General features: G+C 37.7%; 1 protein-coding gene across 3 annotated transcripts in view; it reads right to left on the bottom strand.

The window, feature by feature from the left end:
- p4ha2 (procollagen-proline, 2-oxoglutarate 4-dioxygenase (proline 4-hydroxylase), alpha polypeptide 2) overlaps window positions 1-11,794 on the bottom strand; it is a 49,513-nt gene extending 37,719 nt beyond the window's left edge. Inside the window, exon 1 of one of the 3 annotated variants that reach the window (XM_036142865.1) lies at window positions 11,057-11,794. The gene's annotated coding sequence lies outside the window, so the exon portion shown is untranslated. Of the gene's footprint in view, window positions 1-3,820; window positions 5,363-11,056 lie in introns of those variants that run through there. The other 2 variants (XM_036142866.1, XM_036142864.1) reach the window with 2 other exon arrangements.
- Window positions 11,795-27,767: the final 15,973 nt, after the last annotated feature.

Below are 27,767 nucleotides of genomic sequence, written 5' to 3'. Positions count from 1 at the left end.
GCTCCAAAAATGGGCTTCTAGAGAACCTTAAAACAGATCTGACGTCTTCTTCTGGAAAAAAGTGAGGAAGCGCGACAGGACATAAAGAGCCGTTATCAAACAGTAAAAGAGAAAAGGTGTATTTCGCCAGACATAAAAGCGTCGGCTTCAGCTTTCTGTGATTTGAGGGATTATATGTTCTGCCACCTGCTCTGGGACTTCGTGTTTACCAAACCATGGGTGCTAATAAAGAAGATTTGTCTCAGTGTAATAAACAAAAAACTAACCCGTTCCCCAATTTGCAAAAGCTGACACGCAGAGGCCGGACAGGATGTCGAAACACCCTGAGTGTTTAGTCAAAGCTTGCACGATCTCTGTTTAATATTTGGCAGCGAACCCCAGATCCACATATCCTAAGCAGACGTTAGTCTTCCTGTAGAGAAGCGATGCTGCCGGCTGCCTTGGTTGTGAGTAAACGGAGCGAGATAAGGAGACAAGAGCAAACGTTGAGGCTAAACAGCTTCTCTCCTGACACACTTCTACTCATCTGAAAGAGAGAGAGACGCATGCAGGTAGTCCAGGACGGCCGACAAAGATGGCGATACAGTAAACATGAGACCACCCTTCACTGTCGCCTTGTAACAAATAATGTCACTGCACGTACGGAGCAAAGTTTTAGATTTGCCTTTATTTTGTCGTTTTATGTTAACTAGTCTGAAAACGAACCCCCCCTGGATTCAGACTATAGTTTTGTCTCGTGCCGCTTCAACCATCTTGGTTCGTTCTTGGCAGCTTTAAAGTGCCGCTGGTCCATTTGCCCCTTTGTAATTTAGGTCATTCCACACCAGACTGCATGAATTTTAAAATAAATTAATAAAAATTCATAGAACAACTTTGGATTTCTTCCTCTTGTTGACACAAAAATGTTTGTCTCTATGCTATCACACCTTCACCGGTCACTATCCCTGCGTCAGAAAAGAAATAAAAATATCGCTTAGCCTTCCAACACCTCATTTGTCGTGTCTTGCTGCTCTGAGGGAGAGAGGAAGTGAGCGTTTTTCTTGACCACCGGTGTCCAAGCTGTTTTCCACGCGGGCTGAAATTTTTTCAATACAGAATTCCTCTAAAAATTTCTTTTGAATACTTTTTTTTTCTGGGTCAATTTTTTTGGGTCAATCGTTTTGTTTTTAGGTTTTTTAAACGCTTTCTGTATTTAGCCAAGGTAAATAACACCCTCAATAAAAAGGTGATTAAATGCAGATTTGGGTGAAAGTCCGATTTCCAATGAAATTATGAGGGATGCAAAAAGAATGATTTAACTTTTTCCATTTTAGGAAGACTTCATTTTTTTCCTTCTGTAAAAAAAAAAAATCTCTTCTTAAATAAAATTAAATCTTTGCATCAAGCGCCTGTGCTAGCGGGCTGGACTGTGTAGCGCTCTTAAACTGCGCTCAGGGCATCCAAACTAAGTCCAGAGGCCACACTTTGGACACCCCCCCCTGCCACGAGGGAAGCTAGAAAGAAAAACGTGGATTTGCTTTAAAATGAAAAAGGTCAGAAATCTGTAACGCAAAAATAAAACTTGCTCTGTTCATCTCGTAACGGTTTACAGGGTGTGACTCCAAATATTAAGCCGCAGCCTTAAACTATGTTTAAATTGACATTATCTAAGCACCAGACTGGGCATGAGCTCAGCGATCCAGCGCCATAGCAACACTTATAACAAGATGCTGTAACAAGTACGAAGGAGGAAAGTGGTCAACATTGTCCTTCAACCGTTTTTTAAGGTTAGCAGGATTTTGTGGTGGGTATATTTTACTCTCCCTGGGAGTTGCATTTCTAAAGTCATCCTTCTAGGAGAGTGCATGTCATATGCCTTCCAGTCTAATCCCTGCTGACAGATTCATGCCATCTTTCTATTTGTTGCCTCCGCCTTTATGCGTGCTCCAGTGGTTGCCGCAGCCAATTACAGTCACTGTCATTAGCTAGGGGGGGAAAAAAAGCAAAGAAGCAACGTCACTATGGGGCATTACTTATCTGTTGAACACACGTCCTTTTATACATGACACTGGGCTCTAAGTGGCATTACAAGCCATGGAGTAAAAGAGAACAAAGCCCCGGGCTTTTGTTCTGAAGCCTTTCATCCTCTACTTTAGAACCCTGCTTGTCAGGCAATCTGATCTCTGCATGTTCAAAAGAATATTTATCAACAAATATGTTAAGAAGAGGCATTTTTTTTAATCGAGGTAAACAATCAATGGTTGGAACTTTGACAATTCTGTTGATTTTCTGGACTATTCTTGGTCAGAAAAAAAAAAATTATTATTTATTTATATTTATTTATATATATATATATATATATATATATATATATATATATATATATATATATATATATATATATATATATATATATATATATATATATATATATATATATATATATATATATAAAAAAACACAAACTCTATGAAGATGCAATTTAAAAATTAAACAACTGTATTTCTACAGCATTTGTCACATTTTAGAAAAAAAAAAAATTCTTCCTTGGCCATGTGTTCCTGTCAGTATTTTGAATTCCCTTTACAGCTTATTGCTACTTGGTACCTCTTTTGACTTATAACTATGCCATGCCATTACCAAAACCATTGAAACCATAACCCTACACACACACTTAATCCATCCATCCATTTTCCAAACCGCTTAATCCCTCATGGGGTCGCGGGACGCACTTAATATTGATATTAAAAATAATTTCCTTATGGTTATCAGATTTTGGGATTTTTCTTTTCTTTTTTGGCTGTCAAATGTATTTCACTGCTGCTACAGGAAAACAACACAGTAAAACTAGATACATCAGAATTATTATTATTGTTTTTAAAAATGGCTATAGATCAACAGAAATTACATCATCTAGATGGCTTTAATAAACTGTGACATGATACAAGGATCACTTTTCTAGGTAAAAAAAAAAAAGTGATACGTTATTTTTAAGTTGGGCAATATTTTGCCAGGGCATATCACATCAACCTTTTTTTCCTTTTTTTGTTGGGACACCAGTTCTTGAAAAAGACAAACTAACAACATTGGGTTGTTTGAAATATTTAAAAAGATGTGTTGTTTTTTTTGTTTTTTAGTATACCACCCCATGTTTATTGGTGGCCCCCCTTCACAAAATGTTCTGGTGGCGCCCCTGCTGGACACTGACCGCTGTTGTCATTTCCCAGGACACTTTAGCTGACACTAAGCAAGAATAACCCGGGTGTTTAGCTGCTTTAACTGTTAACACTTTCCCGGAGTTTGTTCGACTCAGTCAAAACTTCCTCCTCATCTCATCACCTGGGTCCGAGCAGACCCGCTGACGTCAGCCCCCCCTCCCGGTCCGTTGTTTCTAGAAGAATCTTAAAAGTCACCTCTTGTCGCTCTGCAAGTCCACCGTCTGTCTGCACGTGCTTGCTTTTTGTGTACGAAATAAAAACAAATAAAAAATAAAAAAAAACCTGTTATTGGTTTACTTTAACCACGTGTGCCTGTAAAACTATCAGAAAGTTGGCGCAAAGTTTTAAAAGTCTCACCCTATCCGCAGCGAAACACCGCAACGCAACTTTTTCGCTTTAAATGTCGGATTACGACATAACGCACACGTCCGAAGTGAACGCCAAACAACGTTTTTTTTTTGTTTTTTTTTTTTTTGGTCTGACATGTTTAGAAAACCCCCGAACATCGCCTTGTTGGACTCCTCCAGAACACAGCGTGTTCAGGAGGCAGGATGAGCTCAGCGGCTCAGGAATTATGTAGAGACGCTTCTACGGTAGCGAAGAGGCTCATAGAGTCGGCTTACCTTCTGCACACCTCTGGCGTCTTTAAAAGAAGACTGTCACGTCTTGTTGCGTGGACGAAAACCCCACTTGGCAACCCCGGGGTTACGAATAGTACAGAGGGGATGGTTTGGAACCGCTGCCACGTACAGAACAGGCTGCAGGGATGTACCTTAAATACAGGAGGAGATGCGCAAGAACATTCTGTGCCGAGATTTTTTTTTTTTCCTCCCCGTCTTCTGCTGCGTTTGGGTACACCTCGGAAATTACAAACTACTAACTTGAGGTTCAATTTATCAAAATAAGTTATTGTAAACTTGTTTTTCTACAACATTGAGGTTCAGAACGAAGTCAATGTATTGATTCGCATAATTTGTGCAAATTACATTGGAATTTAATCATATTTACAATTTGCCTCTTGTTTTTAAACACAGGACATTGTCATACAAGACGAATTCTGAAAGTTCTTAGATATAAATAAAGGTTAAACTGTTGTTCGGCTCACTACTCTTTAAGTTACTTTACAACAATACTTATAGCAGCACAGTCAACCCTTACGATTAGAATATACTGTGTTCCACGTTTTATATATCACCATTTATATTATTATTTTACTGTGTGCATAAGTGTATCAAACGAAAGAGTGTTTGTGTGATACACTCATGCAAATGCACAGTCATCTGTGTTGTCAGCAAAGGGACCGCTATCTGTCTTTTTGATTTGAAAAGCAGAATTATTAGATGCTAAGAAGTATTAGCACGCTCTAAACTTCTCATGGGCTCTTGTTGGTAAATGCAATAGACTGATTTCGAAAAGAAAGTTTGGAAATATTATGTCTTGTTATGTCTGCCTGTTATGTGTAATCTGTGTGCATTCTGAGTTTGTGCCATCATGTTAACATTTAATTCAAATACAGATTCTTGATTCGTATAGCTGCTTTATTATCATTATCGTCCTCATCATCAGTAGTAGTTGTAGTAGTAGAAGTATGTCAGCTTTCAACAGGTCATGTTTTTCACAAGTTGTTGAATTCAGTTAAATTTAGTTGTTTTTATTCAGTAGTAAAGGAACAGTTCATCAAAAGTTATCTTAAGGCACTTTACAAAACAAGAATATCTAATTGACATAAAACAAATATAACCAATTTATGCTTCATATGTACTCTGTTATGTTATGTCTTCAAAAAGCCCATCAAAAAGTTTTAAGAAGCTTTTTCGGGGAAACTTTTATTTTTCTACTTGTTACAGTTTATCTTTTATGTTCGTTACGGTAATGATAGCCATGCAAAGCGTCACGTTTGCAGTTTTGGATTCTAGTTTCATTTGCTTGTATTTAGTTGCACTGAGCGCCACATGGAAAATGAAACGTCTTTAATTACGAGCTGTTCATGAAAGTCCTATCTCATTTTTGCTGCGCTATTTAAATCTCTATAATCTGCTTTCTGTGGCAGAGGAAACAGTAGGAGACAAGACCACCACGAATAAACAAGATATGATATAAAAGGCCTGTATTTTAAGAAGATTACAAGCCAATAAACAACTTTGCTTTGGTGAAGCGTTAGTTTCACTCAGGGGAGGCTGGGGATATCTTCTGATTAACTCTTATATATATATATATATATATATATATATATATATATATATATATATATATATATATATATATATATATATATATATATATATATATATATATATATAAAAAAGAGTGTATATATATATATATATATATATATTCTAGCCGATTAGGTGTATATTGTATTAATCTGTTTTTGATAGCAGCTGCCAGCATGGTCAAGGTTGTTTTGTCTTAGGTAGGGACAGGCTCTGAGAAGACTGGCTTTCAAGGATGTTGCTGCAGGACAAGATAGTTAAAAGAACAAAGTTTTCTTAACTTTGTCAGCACAGACCAGATCAGACCAGACCCCCCTTCTGGGACACATTTCCCATCCTGTAACCTGTTGTCATTCTTATAAGCATTTGTTAAATAATGATTTTAATTAAACTCACCAAATTCTTTCTTGATAACTAACAAAAAGCAAGAAGAGAGTCCTCCCACCCCCCCTCACATACGCACACACTATGAAAATTATGCATTTCTTTATTTTTGTAATTACATAGGAGAAACACAGTTGACATCAGAGACCCATTTGGATCAGACAATTGTTGATAATTGTGTGGCTATATCTGACTACAATATTTATAGATGTGATCGGAATCTCTTCGGAGGTGGAGTTGCTTTTTACATACAAAGCCAAATCCCTGCTAAGATTAGGACAGACCTAATGGTTCCCACTATTGAATGTTTATGCTTAGAAGAAGTACATATTCCTTTTTGTCGACCAATTATTGTTGGATGCATCTATAGGCCGCCAAATTCGAGTGCACTGTATGTTGATGAAATGTGCTCTATTCTATCAAACATATCTAATTTGGGTTATGAGATGTATGTGTTGGCAGATTGTAATATTGACTGGCTCTCTAAAACTTGTCATCTTAAGAAAAAGCTAAAAAGTGCATTAAGAATTTGTAATCTTAAACAGCTTGTCAAACAACCAACTAGAATATTCTGTAATGAATTTGGGCATATGTCCTCAACATGCATTGATCACATATTCACAAACCATAGCTCTAGGTGCTCTCAGGTAGTTTCTGTTCCAGTTGGTTTTTCAGATCACAACATAGTGGCTTAAGCCAGAAAAGGTAAAGCGCCTAAAAGTGGGCCAAAAATAATACTTAGAAGAAGCTATAAAAAATTTTAAGGTGGAGGAATTCATCAGTGATTTGAAGGAGATAGATTGGAGCCTTGTGCTATGTACAAAAGATGTCGATATGGCTGTTAAATTTTTCAGTGATTTGTTTCTCTCAGTTGTAAATAAGCATGCACCACTTAAAAAGTTTACAATAAGAGCAAATAAAGCCCCATGGATCGATGACGAGCTTAGACAGAGCATGGCATATAGGGACTCCCTAAAAAATGAAGCCTGCGTTTTAGGCAAAGATTATTGAAAAGAGAGAAATAAAGTGACTACGCTCAATAGAAAGAAAAAAAGGGATTATTATAGAAAGTCGATAGACCAAAAGAAAAATGATGGTAAACAACTGTGAAATACCTTAAATGAGTTAATGGGCAGAAGCAAAATTAAGACACCAGCATTTTTAGAAGTATATGGATGTTTTCTAACAAAAGGTAAAGATATCGCAGACCATTTTGGTAAATATTATTATGATAAAATATATAAGTTAATGAATGATACAAAGTGTTACAGCAATCTGGGCACTTCATCTCAAATAATCAATGATTTGATTGTTAAGAATAAAAACTGTCATTTCACATTTCAATTGTTAAGCACAGAGAAAGTTAAAAGTTTGCTTCTAAGTTTACAAGAAAACAAACCATCAGGAATGGATGAGATTGATGGCGAATTACTTAAAATGGCTGCAAGTGTGATAGCTTCACCAGTCTGCCATTTGTTTAATCTAAGCTTGACAGAAGGGGTCTTCCCTCAAATGTGGAAATCTGCTAAAATACTTCCTCTTTCAAAAACTACCAATGTTAGCCTCTCGGCAGTCAATAGTAGGCCCGTTAGTATTCTGCCTATACTTAGTAAATTGCTGGAAAGGGTTGTTTTTGGACAGATTTCAACATATTTAAACTGTAACAAATTGATTTTTGAATCACAACATGCATACAAGGAAAATCACTCGACATGTACAGCTCTTACAGAAATGACGGAGAATTGGTTGTTTAGCATAGACAAAAAACTGATAGTTGGTGCAGTGTTTTTGGATTTTAGTGCTGCATTTGATTTAGTGCATCATCAAATGTTACTTGAAAAGTTATCGGCATACAGATTTGGAGCCACTCCTCTGAAATGGATACAAAATTATTTAACATCTAGATCACAATGTGTGTTTTTTTAATGGAAGCTTTTCATCACCTCAACAAATACAGTGTGGTGTACCACAAGGCAGTTGCCTAGGACCATTGCTGTTCTCGATTTTTATTAATGACATGCCATTTGTCCTAAAAAGGTGCAACATAACTCTTTATGCAGATGATTCTACACTTTACTTTGCAGCAACAAAGATATCAGAGTTAAAAGAAACACTGCAGTTGGATTTGGAGGAGCTTCTAGCCTAGATTAATGACAATAGCCTAACCTTGAATGTTTCAAAGACAAAGTGTATGTTATTTAAAGCTAGAAATAAAAAATGTGATGATAAACTTGATATTGTGCTAAAGGATATGGACATAGAACAGGTTCAAGAGGTGAAACTTCTTGGAGTAACATTTGATGAGCAGCTATCCTGGGAAAAAACATGTAGATACGGTGGTGAAAAAGATGGGAAGAAATATGTCGTGCATTAAAAGATTCAGATCTTTTATGACTTCAGACTCTAGAATTTTGGTGATTAAATCGTTAGTGCTGTCTCACTCAGAAACATCTGGCTAAACTACAAACCGCACAGAACAGAGCAGCCAGGCTGGCACTGGGACTGCCCTGTGTGTGGACTCAGAGCTCTGCTGAGCTGCATGTGCGTCTGTCGTGGCTCAGAGTAGAGGAGAGACTCAAATGTAATGTTTTGTGTTTCCTGAGGAATATTATTGTTTGTGGAAAACCTTCTCTTTTGTTCAGCTTGTTACATTATGTTACATTATGTGAGAAATGAGCACAATTATTCAACCAGGCAGGCAGCTTCTGGTCATTTGACTCGACCCATTCCAAGAACAGAAGCGGTGTGCAGGTCTGTGCTGTTCAGAGCTGTGACTCTGTGGAACAAACTGCCACATAACATTTTGACTGCTACTACGAAAGGCGCATTTAAAACACTTAAAAAAAAATAATACTTTGTTGAAAGCCTTAATATTTGAATAATATTGTAACAGTAATGTGAAATAAGTTGAAATGTATAGTTGTTCTTATGATATGATCATTTGATATGTTTTGTGTATCTGTATAATTTTAAAAGGACCCCAGGAAGAGTAGCTGTCAAATTACTGACAGCTAATGGGGATCCAAATAAATAAACAATAAACAATCAGTACAATTTTCAAAGTTTTAACCACAGATTGGCTTTGTTTTGAACTTACATTTAACATTTTCACAGTGAATATGGTATTGCGGTATTCAATATTTTATATATATTTTGAACACAATTGGAATACCGATTTGGAACATTTTCAATATGTTTAGGTATATATTTGGGTTTGCTTGGAAAGTCTCTGATTTTGGTATGTAAACACAGAGTTTACACACACAATAGATGATTCTGAAAAGGACATCTTGTAGAGTTATGCACCACCTTTTCCGAGACTTGAGCAGCAGTTGTGGTCCAGATTGTAGCAGTGTACCAGTTTCAGTTTGTTCTGCATTTCCTCTCATCCACACACAGTCAATATATAGACTCAAATATATAAAGACATTCTCATAAAGCTTTTAATAAGTGGTGGTGTATGTTGTTGAAAGTCTTAAATTGACTTTATAAAGCTGTTACTTTGTTTAATCACGACTGATGCTCTGCTGGTTGTTTCCATTTGCAAGTATACATTTTTTTTTTAATAACTGACCAATCATCAGAGCAATGGGACAGGCTGGGGAACTAAGGTATTATCTAAAGAGAACTGTTGATTCACAAAAGCTGGAAAAGCTGTTTGATGGAATTTCTAAACAACTGGAATTCATCAGTTTGTTTATTAAGTAAGTTATATAGATACGTAATTATACTAGCCATGTTTCCATCAATGTTTATTGAAGTAGTGGATTAGAAAAGGTAGAAGGAAATGCCATAATTCGTAATAAATTCCTCAACTAAAAAATAATGTTTTTGCTCGCTCATGGTGGTTTTTAGCTTTTGCGAAAAAGAGTTAATGCGGTAAAAGGGAGATGGAAGCACATTTGTCGAATAAGTTCTAACGTAGCGAACATTTAACTCACATGACTGATCAGCTGTTTCCACTGTCAGTGTCTTCCCAAAAATTCCTATATAACACGCATAGAATTTAATTTCTTTCTCTATGTTCCCAGACTGCTTGTAACATTGCCAATTCTGACACGAGAGAACAATTACAACTTGCCCTATAGCAACGTATTCCTAAAAACCCCATGCTAGTTTGTTACTTCTACTCTCTGTTTATTACATTTAACGACTGACAAAATTACATTTTCCCTAGCCTTGTTACTTCGCTCCAAACCAGTAGATGAACACATACGTAATTCACATTTTTTTTTTTTTTTTGGGACATTTTAAAATTTTGCTCAAAATTCACATGACAATTAAATGGAAGCACGGCTACTGATAGCGGTCTTCAAGAAGACCAAATCTGTTACCTGGAGATGAAGGCCAGTGTGTTGGGATGTTCAGCAACAACTGAACTTTAACACAGAGGGTTAACTTTAAATGAATGGAAAGCCATTGTGACGGTCAGTAGTATGTTGTAAATATCTTCATACCCCTGGAACCTTTCACAGTTTTATCACATTAGACTTAGACAACTTTATTTGTCATTTTGTATGCACAGAGTGCATACAGAACGAAACTATGTTCCATACAGCTTTGTAAATTGCAGTGAAAGTTAAATTACAGTTTTAGGTGCAGCAGAGATTTAAAAGTAAACAATAGATTTAAAATACAATATAAAAACAATTGAAATGTAAACAGTGCAGGAGAAGGTCACCACAAACTTCAAAACAATTCATTAAGACTTCCGGGTGAGCAAACAAGATGGTGACAGCTTAACCGAGCGTCTCCCTGACAAATATTTTTCAAAAACCTCCTTCCTCCATAGCTGCAGGATATAAAACACACTAAAGAGGGAGTCAAAATGCCCTTTTGAATTGAGAAAGCTTTCTGAATAGGAAGCGAAACATCTTCAAACTTCGGTAAAAAAAAAAGTCCAGTTGGTTTTTTTTGAACGACCATGACCTGGATGACTGAGAATCTACACCAGCATAAGGCTAATTTCAGTGAAGGGCTTTTATTTTTTGTGGGAAAGCCAAAGTACTCGGAGGGAACCCAAGTTTTTGAAGAAGACTGCCTTTAACTAACAACTAAGATCGGCCATGAAGATCCTCTATGTGGCTGAAATTTTTTTTGGCAGTTTTAAGGTTGAGGTTTTAATAGCGCTGCATTCCTCTGCCAACAACAAATATCTGAGGTCTGGTAACTCCAGGGGGGTTTTGATTGAATTGTGCCTTCTCTGTGAAAGTCTGTAACCCGGGGCAAGTGTTGGAGGTGAGTGAACATGTTAGGACTCACCTTTAGACGTGGTTAGTTAGGGGACATCCTGGGGGAAACTTCCTGTGACTCGCAGCTAGCTTTTCCCCCACTTGCTGCTAGCACCATCTTTTTTTCAGCTTCATGCAATCTGTCCATTTCAAATAAGCACCGCCTCATTTCCCTTTGAGACTCCTTCTTCCCCCTCTTCTCCTGCTGTTTGAGTGTTATTTGGGCATTCCACGCATCAGTCAGATCCTTGTTAATTTTAACTTCTCTCTCCCTTTTTATCCTGCGATCGTTTGCTTCTGCTAAGTACTTATCCAGCATTTCTTTCCTTAGTTTTTTTTCTGCAAGAAGCTCTTTGGTTATGTTTTTCTTCCTTGTGTCTAACATTTGGTCATAAACGATTTTCTGACGATCTTTGACTTCATCAGGAATGTACTCCCTGCTGTTGTGTGCCAAAGTTTCACCTTTAGATTGGCTTCGGTCAGCCACCAAATCCGTCTTGTGTTTCCTCTTCTCAATTTGCTCAATTTGATGCACCTGGTGTGATTCAAGCAAAACTTCCTTCTTTTTCCTTTCAGCCACGTCATTTTTTTCAGAGCTTGTCTGAAGGGCTGGCGTGTTTTCCAGTAACTTATTTACCGCAGCCAGATGTTTCATCTTTCTAACTTTGACTTTCCTCTCATATTCTCGTTGTTCAGCTGTTTTGATCCAGGCCAAGTCCGCATAATGCTGCCTATGAGCTGTTTTCCTTAGTATCTTGGCCAGATTCTCAGACACGATTCTTGTACAACGTTCGCGATATTTGAGCTTTTCTTGAAGCGTATTCCTTAGCTTGTTGGGTTTGCGTTGTGATTCCAACGGGATGCCATTAGCTTGATTGCCCACTCCTTGAGTGCTTCTCCCTGGCATTTTGGTTGGAGAGCAGGGCTGTTTGTTGTTTTCCATATGGGCTCTCTGGTTTCCAGGTGGATTCTTGAGCCTTTCTGTCACTCCCCTTTCAGAATGTTGTTCATTTTCCTGAGTCTGTTTTATCCTGGGAGGATTGCTGTGTAATTTCTTGTCTTCCATGTCTGTGTTTTTCTTTGTTTGGTCTGTCCTAGACTACGAAAGCTATCGCCCGAAGAGTATTTCCAAACTGAATGTAATTTTAGATTCTAGCTCATCTGGCCTGATGATGTTGTGACATCATCAGGCCATGATGTCACAACCTGCTTTGGTCATTCATGGAATGTTTGCTACGCACCGCCCACGCAATTTTGTGACATCATCAAGCTCTTTTTTTTTTTGCTCCCTTTTTCCAAGTACACCTCGCTGCAGCCTGCAGAACGGGGCGGGGACGGACCACTCTCAGTCTCATACCTTATATGGAAATGGGACCATTGCACTCCGGAAAAAAAGGGGGTGCTAGTGATACTATTTCCTGTACCAGCGCTGTTATAATATTTAGAATAATAACGTATTTTATTTGACAACACCTTTGATGACACCCAAGAACACTTTTAACATTAAAAATTAAAATTAAAACTGTAAAGAAATGGCTAAAAAAGTGTTATGTCACATGGTATGTATGTCACGTGGTATGTTCTTTTTTTATTTTCAAATCTTTATTAAATCTTATTTTCGGATGTTAAAATTGCATTAGTAACAAACAGCCTAAAATAAACAACAATTAGGAATCATTATGGAGATGTATTTATCTATCATTGAACCCTTTCACAAACAAATGTCATAAAACATAAATTAAATTAATAGTCTAGAGACAAATGTACATTACATTGAGGACACATTTATCTAATTATCATACACGCACGCGTATCCCTGTAGTGGGATCGTTAGGGCTGCTGCGGTGTATCCTGGACAGATTTCCAGTCCATCGCATATTAAGAAAACCCACTAAATCACTCATGGGGTAGTGGGGGTTGCTCGTGCCTATTTCCAGCGTTGATTAAGAAAACAGATATAACCAAATAATTGCTGGTGCTGAAGTTCAAATAACAGATTTTGATGTTGTGAATGGTACTCTTAAAATAAATAAGTTAAAATCTTAAATATAATAGCCTTTGCCTTATTTAATAAGGACTAGATAGAAGAGAGGTTGGTCGGTAAGACATTTAGACAACAATTTTAGCCAACTTAGTATGTCCATTCACAGTGCACTTTTGTTCTGTTTATTTGCCAAATATTGTTCTTATTATTCACATTGTGAATACAAGTTACAAGCAAACCAAAGGACTTTTGAACTTCTAACAAGTGGCATTCGGAAAACTATAATATACTTGGTTGCAGGCGACCTGGCTCAACTATTATCATTGTTTACCATAATGTCTCATTGGAAACTTTTCCTATAAGGACTATAAAAAACTGGTTGGTGTCCCACTATTCCATTTAGAATTTCCACATCAATTCTTCCAATCGCAATCGATCCGTAAACTTCGCTGCAAGACCTTAAATATCCAATTTTTGCAAAACCCAAAGTGATTCATTTAAAACTTTAAATGTAACTTCAACCTGGAAAGACTCACAGAGAGAAAGTCGGATTTAGAAAGTTTATTTGACAAGAAATAATCTTCGGCTCTCGGACCCAAGCAGTAGACATGGCGATGGTAACCGGCAGAGAGAATGATCCGCTGTGAATGAGGTTTTTTTTTTTTCTATATGAAAACCTTTTTGAATAAAGTCACTGGATACAGAAATTAAACCAATGTGTATATTCTAACTATAACTGTCTTCATCTCATCTGCTCAGCGAATCACTTGATCATGTGCCTCTGTCCCAGCCTAACGGTGGCGGTCTCATCTCCTCCACCCATCATAAAGTCCGGCTTGATGTGTGCAATTGCTCCTCACCTGAGCTTCCATCACCTCCATCCGGTCTCCACCTTTGTTCAGCATACCTTAATCTTATGTTTGTAATATGACTATGTAACCGAACAATATGGTTTTCTACGTGCTTGCTTTATTACACAAAAACGAGAAAAAAAAAAAAGAATTCTGACTGGTAAAACATAAACAATTTAACTGTATGTCAGGTTTGTAAAGTTAATTTCTATTGATTCCAGTCATTGTTCAAAAATTTTAGGAAGCATTTTATTTAAACTAGGGCTGGTCAACGATTAAAAGTTTTAATCGCGATTAATCTCATGATTTCCCTGATTAATCACATTTTTATACGCAAATAAAAAAATAATAAATTCAAAAGTATTGTATAGCACAATTTTATTTTAAATGTTCTGCCATATAAAAGGAAGTGCCATAACATTTGCTCTGCAAACACTTAACATCAGCATTTTGTTTATACAATAGCAGTTAAGTAAAAACTGCCCACAAAATAACATTAAAACAGGCAATTAAAAAATAAAAAATAAAAAAAGTTTTTATCAGGGAGCAGCATAACCAGTCTAGTACCAAATGTCCCTGTTAGAGTGAGGTGAAGCACAAAAAAAAGTTCACTGCTGGGATTTACTGTGCAGGGAAATAGTCTGTAAATATACAGAATTTCCTTTGGAGTATCAATGATATATTTCCGGACTTCTGAGCATATCGGATGATGACGTCAAGCAATACAATGGAGAATGTAAAACGCATCAATTTGTTCGAGAAAAATCTTAAATATTTTCTATACAATATAGTTTAGCATTCTTTAATGATTTAAGTATAGAAATAAGTATTTTCAGTACCGTAATTACATAATTTTTTTTGCGACCCGGAAGTTATTCTGTTCGCGCTGATGGTATGGATCGTGCTACCGTTACGGATCGGGTAGTGACAAGACTTTTAGTTTTACAGTAATAAAAGAAATAATAAAAACTGCGTTAATACGAGATAAAATAATTGTCGACGTTAATTGATTGATGAGTTAACGTGATAATCAGGAGTTAACTTACCCAGCCTTAATTTAATTTTAAACATATAAAATATTGCAAGTTATTAACTTTGCTTGTATGTCAAATTTTTAAAACAAGGTTATCAAATTGTTAAACAATGCTGTTACAGTATATTTACAATAACTTTATTGGTTCTACTCTCTTTTCAACATCTTACAGCCACAATGTAACTTTGTCTGGAACCAACAATATTTCTATGAAAACTAAATGAATGAATGAGCTACAACAAAAGGAACAGTCAAAATGTACATAACAATGAAATAACTCAAAAAGAATGACTGCACAAGTTAAAAGGCAAATGTGCTTCATCAGAAATGTTTTAAAATGGCATGTCACACACAAAAAAAAAAAAACGAACAATGTGTGACAACAGAAATGTGTGAAAGACTGGAAAACAAATGATGCATTCATTTTTGACATTCAGGGCATCAGGGCAGTGTCCGGGTATGGCATCACAGTGGTAACGAGAGTACTCTCCTCGGCTTCTATTGCCGGTGAAGCCAACACAGTCCTTAAATTGCCGGTTGCAGGACAAACACATTATAACCGCAATTAATCTAATTTAACATGTTTTAAGTGGAAAAAGGTCCTTACCATCCAGCCAAGCAAAGTGAGTTTTCTTCCTGAAAACTGGGTCAGACACAATATCTTTAAAGTACTTGCAGGTCAATGCTAAGGTGAGGTAAGCTGAGTCTCCCTGTGCAAGTGCAACTTCCTGGAGAACAGCTTGAAGTACACCTCAAGGCATCTGAAAAAAAAAAAGGTGCATTGCAGGACTGACATACCAAAAGAATGGCTATGACACATATGATTATGAATGAATCTTACCTGTAAGATTGGCGGTATCCTTGGTACCTGCATATATATATAGAGAGAGATACATTATAAACCGCATGGTTCGAAGCATGGGGAAAAAGTAGCGGCTTATAGTCGGGGAAATACGGTATATATAACAATGTGTGTATTCTGGAGCATGTAACAAAAGTAATTTCCCCCTGGGATCATCTGAGTCTGAGTCTGAGAATAAAAGCAATTAAGTTATTAGATATATCATAGAATCTCGTGATATAAGAAATTAGTTTCTCAATTTGTTTTTACAGTCCTGCAAACAAAAATAGCCAACACACACATTCATAGTTAACTATGTAGATCCTGTTACCTGGATTACTGACTAATTCAAATCTCAGGTTTTAATCCAGGTGATAAAACAGATAGAAAGTCTGTCAGAAGTCATCCATCATAATGCCTGTCTCCAAACAAACAAAAAAAACAACAATAATTCAACCATCACCAGCCTCAAGGACTGCCAATTCATCGCTGTGGTCCCCGTCATTATGAAGTGCTTTGAGGGGACCCTGCTGAAACATATCAAGGATGCCATCCCTGCTGCACCACACAGCCTGCAGTTCGCCTCCAGAGAGAACCACTCCAAAGAGGATGGTGTATTGACAGCAGTTAACTCAGCTTTGACCCATCTACAGCATTCCAACAGCCATTGTTAGGATGCTCTTGGTGGACTTCAGCTCAGCATTCAACACCGTGCCTCCAAACATGCTGGCTGTGAAGCTCCACAACCTGGGATTATCCACCTCACTTAGCTCCTGGATCAGTGACTTCCTCACCAACAGTCCCCAGGTGGTGAGGATAGAGAAACACATTTGCTCCACTGATCCTGAGCACAGGTACGCAGCAGGGCTGTGTCCTCAGCCCTGCTCTCCTCACACTTCACCCAGGACTGCACTGCTAGCGACTCTACAAACACAGTTGTGAAGTTTGCGGACGACTCCACTGTAGTGGGTCTCATCTCAGATAATGATGAGTCACACTACAGGGATGAGGTCAATAAACTGGCATAGTGGAGCTCCATGAATAATCTGATCCTGAACATTAGTAAGACTGAGGAGGTAATAATAAACCACAGGAGGCCTGAACATCCTCTCCTATACATACAGGGGGAGGTGGTGAAGCAAGTCCACATCTCCTCAGACCTCTGCTGGACTGTAAACTCCTCCCTCCATGTGAAGAAGGCCCAACAACAGCTCTTCATCAGGAAAACGAAGTGGACTGGACTGTCTGCTAAATTACTAAAAAGCTATTAAGGAGTTACAATAGAAAGTTATTTATGTCTTAGCCTAATTGTATGATATGGGAGCTGCACAGTGAAGGAGAGACGGGACTTATCTCGGGAAGTGAGGACACAACAGGGATTTGTGGGATACTATCCGCAAGATCTGGACTCTGTTTATGCTGCACGAGTCCAGAGAAGAGCCAGATGCATCTACACTGATCCCATCCACTCAAGCAAGTTACCGTTTTCCCCTCTGCCATCAGGTAAACGTTCCAGGAACGTCAAATCCTGAACTAATAAACACAAAGGCACATTGGCAAAAGTGGTACGGGCTATCACCCTTTGCTGAGAACACTGAGTCTATACATGTTATTGGGTAATGTGTATTTTAGAAATTTGATCACCATGATATTCACCATCAGTTCAGTGCTTGTTCAGGCTTAGCATGTACATAAAAATAAGCTTTGTCCTTGATAGATAATATTCTTACCTTTCTTGAATAGCCATCTATTGCTCCAAAGATAACAAAGTTGTGCCTACGTTAAAATACAATCAGAAAAGAAGTCCACACCACATGACATTTGTCTAATAATAGAATATTTACACAACACAAACTGAACAGTTTATAGCGTGCATACATACCTGATGAGCTTGTGATTAGTGTTGATGTGTATCATGTACTTTGGGTATGGAACTGTGTACGTCCTCCTTGCCACACATCTCAGACGGGTCATCCTTGAGAGCACACCTACATTACTCACACGATGCATGGATGCATAAACTCTGTCCCATTGCACTCTATGTCCCTGTGCAAGTAGAGCACATTTAACTAATCCGCATCCAGCATCTGGCATTGTGTTCTTAATTCCTGTGATCAATGAGTCCAATTCCTCATCACTGCAGCTACTGTATGAGGCAGATATTGACAGATTGTTCAGCCATTCGCCTAAAAAGTGTAGCTCTTGACACACCAAGGAGTCTGCCGATACATTTTGATGGAATCCCAAGTTCTACAAGATGAATGAGGGTATCTACAGAAATTGTCATTCTCGGACGCCCTGGAAAGCCCTTCTGCAGATCCAGTGTAACAAATGTAAGCTAATTTTCTCTTTCCTGCTGGAGAATAGTGGTTAAATTTGTAAGTTCACAGAAAGTAACCCCTCCATGTCAAGAGGCTGCTTCTCCAAGATGTTTAGCAGCCGGTCATGCAACTCCTGATGGATTTCACCCCCTCACTTACTATTACACCAATAAAGCAGATGACAAGACCAAGTAAAAGGAAGTCTTTCTTAAGCGGACTTGTGTTAGTGTAATTTACAAAGTTAAAATGTTCAGACTGCTAATTGTTGTTCTTTGTTCGAGTAGCCAAAAGGGGTCAATTATCAGGACGTATAAGGGAGGTGGCAACTATAGTATCTAAAAAGGGGGTATTAGAGAAGATTTCTGAATACAAAGATAAGGAAGGTAGATACAACATGGTGACTGGCAGACTCAAGGGGTAGAAAACGACCTTCAACATGTATGCGTCTTCAGGTTCACAGTGGACTTCTTATAAACACATTTTTGACATAATGATTATTAAAGTGTCGCAGTAATGACTACTAATGTGGTACAGTAAACTGTGGTGGCGAATGTAAGACTCAACCCATCTGAAGATACTTTTAAATAAATCACATTTAATTATAAAATAATTATTCTAACACTTCCCTAAAAAGATTAGGGAAGTGTTAGAAGAATTGGGGTCAAGTGTATAAATGCCATTTTGGACTGATGGGTCTCTCAGACCATTGCCCTCTTCACACAAAAATAAGTGTTAATAAAATAAAACTCCATTCTTCTGGATGTCTTAAGCATACTCAAAGGGACAATTACAGGGAGTTAAGACAAGAAATTTATATAAATAAATCCATTCCCGCATATATGTCTATATGCGGGACAACGATAATGAAGAAGTCTCTTCTGTAATATTATGGGATGCTTGTGAGGCAATCCCAAGAGGCAAAATTATTGTGTAATCATCCTTTCTAAAAAAATAAAAAAAAATCAGCAAGAAACATTGGAATATCTGGAACATAAACTGACTGTATTAAAGGAAAAAAATAAAAAGTAAGTCCAGAGACTCTGCAGAAAATAAAACAAAGCAGAGATAAAATATACCAAGAACTACAAACCTTGTGTTTCAATATTGAGGTGTTTGGTTATGGTTTTCACTTAGATTCATGTTTTTCTTGTCATTTATTATATTCTGTACGTCTTGCCATATTCTCTTGTTGTTTTTCGCTATTTGGTTTCATGCAATATACGTCCATTTCCCCATTTTTAGATTTGTCAGATGTTTTTCTATGGTAATTTATTTTTGTTTAGCCAGCAGGTATCACACTAGTATTGATCAATTTATGTTTTCAAATCCTAAAATCTCTACATGTATAGAAAGCCACAAGGAGGGTGTATAAGTAAAATCAGCTTTGTCTTGTTATTCTTACATTTGCTGTGATCATACAAATTTCCTCAGGGATTTAGTGTTCCTGTTTCCTATCCTTGACACAGTGCGAGTCAGGATTACTCATCAGGAATCACGAAAGGCAGATACACATGAATTTTCCTTTACATAATTCATTGATGTGCTATTTATACAGCTTTATTAGGTTTTCCCCCTTCCCTTATTTTGTCTTGTTTACATGTTTCTGAACCTCCCACAGCCTGTCAGTGGTCACTGTGGCTCCCTGTCTTCAGAAGGATTAGAGTTTTTTCAACCTTACCATTGGTCCTTTTTGGTTTTGGCCTTAAATACAACTCAGTGCTAACTGCTATTAGGTCTTTACCGGTTCTCACTTTCTTCAGGACCCAGAATGAAAAGATAACATTTAGTTTCTATGCTGCTCCGTTCTGGAACCAACTCTCCAAAAACTTCAGATTTGCATAAACTGGTCGCTACTTTAAATCACTAACGAAACCATTGTTTGTTGCAACTTAACAATAAAAGTGATATCCTTATTACTAGATTCCTTGTCTTTAATGTAATTTATACAACCGTTCATCCTTTTTTGCTTTTTAAAAAGCCCTCTGTAGTAAGCAAAGTATAAATTAATTCCCGTTACATAATGTCTTCTCACATGGAGAGCAATTCTGGAGTTGAAAATAATGACAAAGGGAGATGAAATGCACATAAATAACATTGGTACTGACCAATGTGCTGGATGACAGAGCAATCTCTTTCAGGATGTTTTGATTAAAGTATCTTTGATTCTTATATTATGTTGGGTTGCTGGATTTTGAAACAAAAAAACAAAAAGAACTGCTAAAGGAGAATAAAATACAAGGCTTGACAGAGATTATAACAGTTTCACTAGTAGCGAAGACAAAAATATTTCTAGCATGAAACAATAAAACATCCATTCAAATTAGGATGCAATCTGAGATGGTTAAAATGGTAAATTGAAAAAATGGTAAGTTGAATTAGTGTAGTGTTTTATGGTCATACTGACCATGCAAAATGCTTCCCATGGCAGCCAACTTTACCCACCCAATAATACACTGTTTCACTGATTGGTAGCCAACTTGTGCCCTACCCAGGCAGAGCACATCGACATGTGGTGGAGGAGGAAGCTAGAATCCATCTGAAAAACAGTTCTGGTCAACAAAAAAAATAAAATGTAACGGAACAAAACAAAATAAAATAAGATATCAGATCATACAAAGACAATACATTCCAAAAATAAGTTACACTTCTTTATCAATCTGCTGTCCTTGAGTGCAACATTAGGTTACTGCTTCAAAAATGTCTAATCTTCTCTCCATTATGAAAAATAGAAATGACAATAATTAAACAATTTGTAAAAATAAAAAAAGTGTTTGACTGGCAGCAGGAGAAAATATTTCAGAGCTAAAGGAAAATTAATCCAAGCGGATTTGGGATATGATAAACAAGTCAAAGCAAAACTTCTTTAATGATAGGGTTTGAAAATAACTTCAAATAGTTTAGAGCTGCAAGGTGCAGTAACGCCCACTAGGTGTCAGCAGTGTTCAATGGCTAAAAACTGCTTTCACCGCCTGAAGAAACCTACGTAGGGAGACCTTATCAAGTCACATTTTACCAATCAAAACGAACAATGTTTGAATTTTCCTGTTTTGCATCTAATTTGTGTTTACAAATATTTATCTTTCTGCTGGATCAAAAAGGTATATATTTTTAGAAGATTCATCTTGAGCACAAAATATGCTTTCTTCATGCCCCTCTTTGGAATCAGACCCAAAAATGCTTCAGTGTCCAATTGCTGCACAAGAACCACATATCTTCTTCCACCTATTTATTTAGCCCAGGTTAAAGGTTTCCAGATGTTCCAAGTGCTCGTTAAAGCTAAATTCATCCCACACTTGGCTCTGGGTACTAAACTGGCCATTTCAGGGGTCACAGGGTGAAAGGCGCCCCCCCATGTTGCAGCAGTGATTTAGAGAGGACACACACACGGAGAGACAGTGCTGCACATGTGCGTGTCGTCATGCATGTTTTTACTCTGCTCGCCGTCTGCTTGCGTTTTGGCCTTAAGGGCTGTAAGTTAACACACAGGGAGCAAGGTTTGGAGTTCAGCTGCGTTAATCAAACCTCATCAGCTGAGTTCAGAAGCATGGCAGGGAGGCCAGTCTTTGTGATTTTAATTCTGCCCTGGTGGAAGTCCAACAATCGCTGTAAAGCACAGAGAATCCAAATTGCTGTCTTAGTCAGTGACTCCAGGAAAATCATGAGGTAGAAAGAAAAAAAAAAAAGAAAAAAGGACAAGGCGCAGAAAGATGGAGAATTCCCACGCCTGTCTCTCTGTCTGGTTTCTATCCTATCAGAGCCAAAGAACGATTTGCTATAATCTATGTGTAACCTTTTAATTATCAGACACATTTTTCTTCGGGACACATGGTATTTTAGTTGTAGTTTGTTTGTATAAATCCAGTTCCAAGCGGTAATTCAGGGCTGTCTGCAGAACATCCAGATTGGGTTGTAAGATCTGTGTGTCAGCGCAGACAAAAATGAGTCCTCTCGGGACTCAAGGAGCAACTAGGTGCTGTTCACACAACGCTAACGTCAAATGCTATCTGGAAGTGATCCCTAACATTTGTTTGAGTGATTCAGATGTCCCAGATGGCTGATGACCGACCCCACAGAAACTCTGAAGTTTTGCCTGCAGGCAGCTTTGTTACATCATGTAAATCCATCCACTTGGGGTTGTAAGAATCTTCCCTGGATGAGACCTACGGTCAGATCCCATTCATCTGAGGAGGAATAAACAAGAAACTGCTATATTCACAGTTTATCTTCAGTTTTTTTCTGTTTGCATTTAGCTACTACGCAACTCAACAACACAGTCACTGTTTATGAAGCGTTGCGCCTTGAATTGAGCAACGGTAGCTACAATAGTGAGCACAAAAGATTAAACCATGGCTGCGAAGTTGTTGGTGATGTGTGTAGTTAATCTATCCATTACATTAACTCGATCAGTTTAAAGCAAAATTAGTTTTGGTGCCTAACTTAAAAACACATCACACAAAACCAAAAGTAAGTAAGTAGTCAAACACAAACCCTAAAGTATTGTATTTGGTGATAGTGCTGTGGGAACAGCTGTGGTCAGTAGTCCTTAAAAGCTTGCATGATGACATGGGTCACTTTGGCACTGAGCAAACTTTAGACCTGGTATGCTCCCGGTTTTTCTGGCCTCATATGGCGGCTGATGTAGAGACAGACATCAAGACTTGCAGTCGTTGCGTAAGACACAAAGCACTCCAGAAAAATCAGCACCACTCGTTAACATCAAGACTACCCATGCCCTAGAGTTACTCTGCATAGGCTACCTGTCACGATGTCTGTGGGAGAACTTTATTGTGTGTCATGGAATACCTGAATGACTCCACACAGATCAAGGACGAGGCTTCAGGTTGCGGCTGATTAAGGACCTCTGCCAACTAGCTGGGATTGTAAAAACCTGGACAACCACAAACCATCCTCAGGGAAACCCAGTCGAGAGGTTTAACTGGACTTTACTTAGCATGCTTGGGACCTTGGAGCTTAAGCAGAAAGCTAAATGGAAAACTGTTGCATGCTTACAACAGCATGAGGAATGATGTTACCGGTTTTATGCCGTACAGAATAATGTTTGATCATTAACCACATCTTCCTGTGGATTTAGCTTTTGTGTTGCCTTTGTGGGAAAAGCAGGCTAATTCTCATTCTCAGTATGTTCAAAGTCTGTAATCCCGAATTAAAAAGAGTTTCCAACTTGCTTTGAAGAATGCTACAAAATCTAGTGAAAGAAATAAAACATGGTTTGATCAGCAAGTCACTCAATCAAGTTTGGAGGAAGTAGATTGTGTTTTGCTGTTCATTTACAGATTTCATGGTAAACACAAGCTTGAAGACAACTGGGAGCTATACATTATTGTGAAGTGTGCTGATTACTTTGAGGACCTTGATAAGGAAGAAGCTGGATGGAGTCTGCTACAAGTTTAGATCCAACCAGCTACATTCCAATTCAGGAGTTCATGCACCACTGAAATCTCTGCTGAACTCAGTACTCAACCTTTGGAAAGAGTTGCTGATTCCTCATCTCTGTCTTCAGACAGTTTTTTGATTATGTTCCTGAACCTGTGCACAATCATCCACCTGTCAATGGAGAGTCCTCTGCAGAGTTGGAGGCTTCTTTCTCAGTGGAAGAAGAAAAACTTGAGCCAGGTCAAAAGAAACCTGAGGGAATACCACTTACCGATGTCCCTGAAGTCCTCCATGTAGAACAACCAGAGCTCCCTGACCAAGCAGACACATCCCTAGCCAAAATGAGCTGTTGCTCAGTTCAGCCAAGACCTTTGTTGAACCTTGCCTTGAATATGCAGCATTAGGTAATCCACTTATTTCTGTTGTACAGACACTTTTCTATTGGTTAGTTGATACATATCGTGACATATTTTCTACCTCTGCAGCAAACAATCTTTTGCAATCTTGTGTTCATGATGTTTAGTATGCATCAGGAGTTGTATGATCTATAAGGGGGAGGGTGTAACTTGGGTGAAAACATCCTATAAATATTCTAAATAAAGCAAAAGATCTTAACAGTTCCAGAAAATAATCAAAGTCATATAAAAATGCTATGAAATGATGGTCATGATGAAATTTGTGATTACCCAAACTAAACAGGCAAATAAACACAGAACAAACACGGATTGCCTATCCGCTGAAATCAAAGAGCAAGAAAAATGAAGGAGTCATTTATGAGAACAGGGGTTACTGGTAATTCTTGTGACTGCTTGACAATGATTAACAACATTTTTTATGCCATGTTTTGTGCAGCTGAACAAACAAAACCTTTAATTTCAAGATTTGCCAGTGTTCCTCAGCTTGTTTACTTCTCCCTCCTCAACCGTCTTTTATTGCAACTCTACTGTACATGCTTGTAAGCACACGTATTTGTTTGCGATTGTGTGCAAGCGTTCAATCATGCCTAAAATCTCCTTTCACCGCAGCCTTATTGGGCTATTCAACGTATCAGTGAGTTACGACTTCACAAATGTTGACACAGCTTCTCTTGGTGAAGAAATAAGCAGCCCAAGCAGATGAACAAACAAGTTGCGGCCCATCATGGTTGTGAAATGCAGAAGGAAGAGTGAGAATGAGGGAGCTCACTCTTCATTTGACCTTTGTAAGACCCAGAACAAGGTAGAAGCTACAGAGGACCCAGCTAAGGGCCCCCAAACTGTCAGGGCTCTACTAAGACCACTTGAATTCTCATGCAGATAATTAAATGTTCAACTATTTAAAAACAACTAAATCAGGAATCTGTATTGTTAGTGGTGGCAGGTGGAAGATGAAAAAAATAAATAAAAAAAAATCCAAAAACCAATTAACTGAAAGTGGCATCTAATTTGTTTGAAATACATGTTTTTTTTTTTGTTTATAAAGAGTTAGATCCAATATTGTCTCAGTTTTTCTTTTTATAGACAAAGTACACATTTATTTAACTTTTTTTTTTAGATTTATCAACAATTACATTGTCTTTGTGTATATGTTTTATTCTATAATGCAACAATAAGGGCCCAGGTTTGAATCCCTGAGTTTGCATATCCTCTCTGTGCATGTGTTTTTTTTTTTCCCAGGAACTCCAGCTTCCTCCCATTTTCCAAAAAAACATGACTGTTTGTTAGTTTAATTGGTGGACCTAAAGTGCCCTTATGTATGAGTTAGTGTGTAAGTGCATACTCTTCTGTCTTGTATGTCTCTGTGTTCCCCTGTGATAGACTTGCAACCAGTCCAGGCTGTACCCCACACAATGACTGCTGGAGATAGGCTCCAGTCCCCCGGCCACCCTGCCAGGATAAGCAGGTAAAGAGAATGGATGGATGAATATTAACAAATGCAAGTTAATGTTGTATTCTCTTAGAATTTTTTTTTATTTTTTATTTTTTGGTACATAATTTCCTTCAGTGATGTTGATCAATAGTGAAGAAATCAAGCTATGTTTGTTTGCCAGAATAATACATAAAGGCTTTCACAATGAGTACTGTTTGGGATTTGAAAGTAATTCTAGACTTAATGTGTTCAAGGTTATTGGGAGCTGTAATGGAATAGGCCAGGTCATGACTATGACCAGAGAATAGTTTGAGACTAATTGGGGTGCTTCAATGGATACTTCTCATCTCAATATGGCTGTAATCTACATAAAGGCAAAGGCATGCACCAATTTTATGGTGTTCAATGGTTACAGATCACATAAATGGTTTAACTTCAGACAAAGATAATAAGCGTTTAAAAGAAGAAGTTTTGAAGTGATGATTTCTTTTACTAAATAAAAAAAAAGCAATCCAAACCGAACTTGACCACATATAAAGATGTGGTCATTGTGACACCATTAGCTACATGCAATAAAAGACATGCTTTGGAAAGATGAATTCAATTTCAATTACCACATTTAGGCCCAATTATTTTCAGACCTTTGGGATTAAGAAATCACTAAGATAGAACCTTTCTGGCAACAGAAAGTCGGGTAATAGCTCTCAGAAAAAGAAACAACTTATGCCACGATTTCCTAGAAACTCAAAAACAGATGAGTAATAAAGTAAGTAAAATCTATCAGTCTGAAACCAGTTACAAAGCATTTTTTTTGTGATTCCAGAGAACCACAGTGAGAGCCATTGCTCACAAATGGGGGAACAGTATTGAACCTTCCCAGGATTGGTCAGAATATCAATATGACTCTAAGAGAAAGGCGACAACTCAACCAGCTGGTCACAAAAGAACCAAGACTAAATAGAATGGAAACTATTGTCAGCTGAATAGAAACTATTTTGCAAAGAAATTCCTCTGCAGCGATGTAAAAGACGGATTGCCTGTTATCACAAATGCTTGAGGCTGTTGTTGGCCGCCAAAGGCACAACCAGTTATTAGATTCAGGGGGTGATTACCTTTTAATAGGGCCTGGCTGCTTTATACAATTTTTGTCCCTCAATAAATGCTATTGTCATTTCAAAACTGCTTTTCTGTTTAGTCAGATTATCCTTTGATGCTATTTTTGTTTGATAATCTGTATCAGGTAAACATGAGAAAAAACATAGGAAATCTTTTAACTTTACACTAGCTACGTTTACATCCACAAAAAATCATGATTGGATTAAAATGTATTCGGATTAAATAATTGGATTGCACCATTTACATGGGCACTTAATCAATTAATTTGATTATAATGTGTATGTACTGTATATGCACCTGGCTTTATTAGAATGCAAAAATAGTAAACAAAGCAGTATTATACATGTTTGATTGTCTTCCGAGCGCCTAGGACTTGCACGATGTTTTAATTACGGTTGAAACTTCGTGAGTAAGCAACAATTTTAAGCTCTTTTATTTTTTTGAACAGAAAGGTTGTATCGGGACAGTTTTGCTTCCCAGCGTATTTCCGCCACTCACCAACATGGTAAATTTGTCACATTTATGTCGGATGCATATGCACACTCAGGTCAGTTTGCCACATTCGGAATAACTTGAGTCTGACAAGCATTAATAAACCACCCCTCTCATTCAGATTACAATTTCATTCCAACTAAGATTAATCCGATCATCATATTCTGATTGGCTTGTTTACATGACTCTTTTTTATTCCGATTGGCCCTTGATGCTGCTTTTCCAGATTTTCTCTGCCAGTTAAGGAACAGTGACATATCTTAAGGTTAAAAAAAATTAGTCTTGGAACAAATAAAGTAAATGACTCTGAAAATTAATTGCAAGTTCAAATAACTGTTTAAACCTTTTTTTTTTATCAACTCCAGTTCTAAATTCAAGCAAACATAGCATTTATATTTTTGGAATAAAATCATTCAATTACTGTTTTTAAAATGGATGTTCTTTGTGCACACTGCTAATAGACTGGATCACTGGCAATGTCCCCACTGCCCGCATTCATCATGTATTATGATCTGTTGACACCAGCCAACACACCCTTCTCTCAATAAACTGTTGCCAAGTTGGTTCACAACATACAAAAAAAAACCCAACAACAACTGTCAGCCCAGTGATTGCCAAGAGGAGGTCCAAACATGACCCTGAAGGTTGGGCCCCCAGAGAGCAGCAACCCTGGTGAACGTAGGGGTCGGGCTGGTTGTGGACTTCATACCACAGAATGATTGGAAACCTCCCCTCTGTCTGCTCTTCTGGAATTTCCCACAGCAATAAAGCAAGTAAATGAGAAAGGCAGATTAACAGATGCGCCTGGTGCAGTTTGTAGTTTTGTTTCTTGAGCTGGACCATTGCTGCTCCGTGACCCAGT

Source organism: Fundulus heteroclitus, chromosome 11, assembly GCF_011125445.2.
Source record: "Fundulus heteroclitus isolate FHET01 chromosome 11, MU-UCD_Fhet_4.1, whole genome shotgun sequence".
Classification (NCBI taxonomy): Eukaryota; Metazoa; Chordata; class Actinopteri; order Cyprinodontiformes; family Fundulidae; genus Fundulus; species Fundulus heteroclitus.
This window is presented reverse-complemented; position numbering and strand designations above follow the sequence as displayed.